The sequence below is a fragment of the Cygnus atratus genome, chromosome 1 (assembly GCF_013377495.2).
Source record: "Cygnus atratus isolate AKBS03 ecotype Queensland, Australia chromosome 1, CAtr_DNAZoo_HiC_assembly, whole genome shotgun sequence".
Lineage (NCBI taxonomy): Eukaryota > Metazoa > Chordata > Aves > Anseriformes > Anatidae > Cygnus > Cygnus atratus.
In genome coordinates, this window is record NC_066362.1 from 141,022,999 (window position 1) to 141,025,404 (window position 2,406).

The window sequence follows — 2,406 nt, forward strand, 5'->3', positions numbered from 1 at the left end:
CCCGGCCGAGCCGTGCCGAGCCGTGCCGGGCCGTGCCGGGCCTTGCCGAGCCGTTCGGTACCGGCCGGCGGTGGCCGCGCGCCGCGGGGGCCTTCCAAGGCGGGTCCCGAGCGCGGGGCGGCGGCGCCCCGGTACCGGGCGGGGGGCGCCGGGGGCGGGCGGGGAGAAAGGCATCAGCCCCGGGAGGGGGGCGGCGGGACCCCGGCGTGCTGCGGGGCGGGGGCGGGGGGTGTTTCCCTGCCCTTTCCCTTTCCCTTTCCCTTTCCCTTTCCCTTTCCTTTCCTTTCCCTTTCCCTTTCCCTTTCCCTTTCCCTTTCCCTTTCCCTTTCCCTCTCCCTCTCCCTCTCCCTCTCCCTCTCCCTCTCCCTCTCCCTCTCCCTCTCCCTCTCCCTCTCCCTCTCCCTCTCCCTCTCCCTCTCCCTCTCCCTCTCCCTCTCCCTCTCCCTTTCCTCCTCTCTTCTCTTTTCTTTGTCTTTTGTCTTTTTTTTCCTCTTTTGTTTTCTTTTACTTTTTTTTCTTTTTACTTTTTCCTTTTATCCTTTTTCATTTTTTTTCCTTTCTTCTTTCTTCTTCTTTTCTTTCTTTTCTTTTTCTTTCTTTCTTTCTTTCTTTCTTTCTTTCTTTCTTTCTTTCTTTCTTTCTCTCTCTCTCTCTCTCTCTCTCTTTCTCTCTTTCTCTCTTTCTCTCTTTCTCTCTTTTCCTTTCTCCTTCCTTCCTTCCTCCTTTCCTTTCCTTTCCTTTCCTTTCCTTTCCTTTCCTTTCCTTTCCTTTCCTTTCCTTTCCTTTCCTTTCCTTTCCTTTCCTTTCCTTTCCTTTCCTTTCCTTTCCTTTCCTTTCCTTTCCTTTCCTTTCCTTTCCTTTCCTTTCCTTTCCTTTCCTTTCCTTTCCTTTCCCTTCCCTTCCCTTCCCTTCCCTTCCCTTCCCTTCCCTTCCCTTCCCTTCCCTTCCTTTCCTTTCCTTTCCTTTCCTTTCCTTTCCTTTCCTTTCCTTTCCTTTCCTTTCCTTTCCTTTCCTTTCCTTTCCTTTCCTTTCCTTTCCTTTCCTTTCCTTTCCTTTCCTTTCCTTTCCTTTCCTTTCCTTTCCTTTTTCCTCTTTTTATTTATCTCTTTTTTTTTTCCTCTCTTTTTGTTTTATGTGCCCACCAACAACAGAACAATACCCACCACCTTACCATAGTCAACAACAGGGCACCAGGTATCATCTGTCTAGAGCAGGGGCTCGCAGTGGCCTCACTCCCACACCCAGGTTACACCAGGACACAAACCCAGGTTTGTGTTGGGGTTGCTCGGTGTGACCTGCAGCCTGGGTGCAAACGCTGCCACAGAGCAGCCGGTCCTGGCACTGAGTTGTGCGTGGCCATGTAGGGATTTTATAGGAATTACAGGTAGGAAAATGAATTGTATGTAAACCAGGAGGTACAAGCATGCTGGAGAGAGGTATAAATGACCAATTACACAGCAGCGCATTTGAATAACACAAGCACTGCTTTAATAGGTTTTGCACGCATTTAAAACATTATTTTCAGAGTTTTACACAAGGCTGATCCCACCATTGTTTAATTTCTCTTTGATATAGATAGATGAAAAGGCTGTCTGCTCTACCGAAACCCTGTAAGCACTTTTCCATTGCAAGCATCCATTATGCAAAATGAGCTTTACTACCATGTGGCTGACAAAAATAAATTATGTATGGCTGGAGCATCTAAAAGCTTCCTCAGTGGATGGAATTGTGTTACATCAGAGTTTAGCTTCTCAGAAACTCCCGTGGCTGCCTCATGTTAATTAGCTGCTGAAGCCTAGGTATGACACAGACAGGTTTGCTTGCTTTGTTATGACAAGACAACCAAAGCAAACACACCGGTAGACAGCTATATTAAAAGTGGAGGGGGAGAGGGAACCAGAAAAAGCAAATTTACAGTGGAAGGCTGCTGGTTGTCTGGTCCCTCTGTGTAGCTCACATTGAAGGAGCAGTGCACACAGATATCATGTATAATACATGTTGGTTTTAATCTGTAAAGCCTTGCACTGTGCTGAGAACCCCATGGGAAGATGCTGCTCGCTCATCAGGCCCCGAACCAAAGCCTTGGAAACTCTGCCTGCACACACTGCAGCCAGTACAATCTGTCATCAGTAAACCCGCTCCATCACCTATTGTGGGAGCTTTGCTCACTTCTTGGTTGTTGAGTCTGTATCTGCAGCACACTTCGGTGGCTGGTGAGCGCAGCGCTGCCGCTGTGAGATGTCTCCCTGCTGATTCAGGTGTGCCACTCCACGCTGCCCTGACTTCCAGGCTACATGCCTGAGGAAGATGCTCTCGTCTCCAGCTGCCAACAGCTGACTTGGTTGCATTTTTGCATCAATCCCAGCCGTGGTTCTCAAGGTCCGCAGCCAACAACTGACTTTCTGG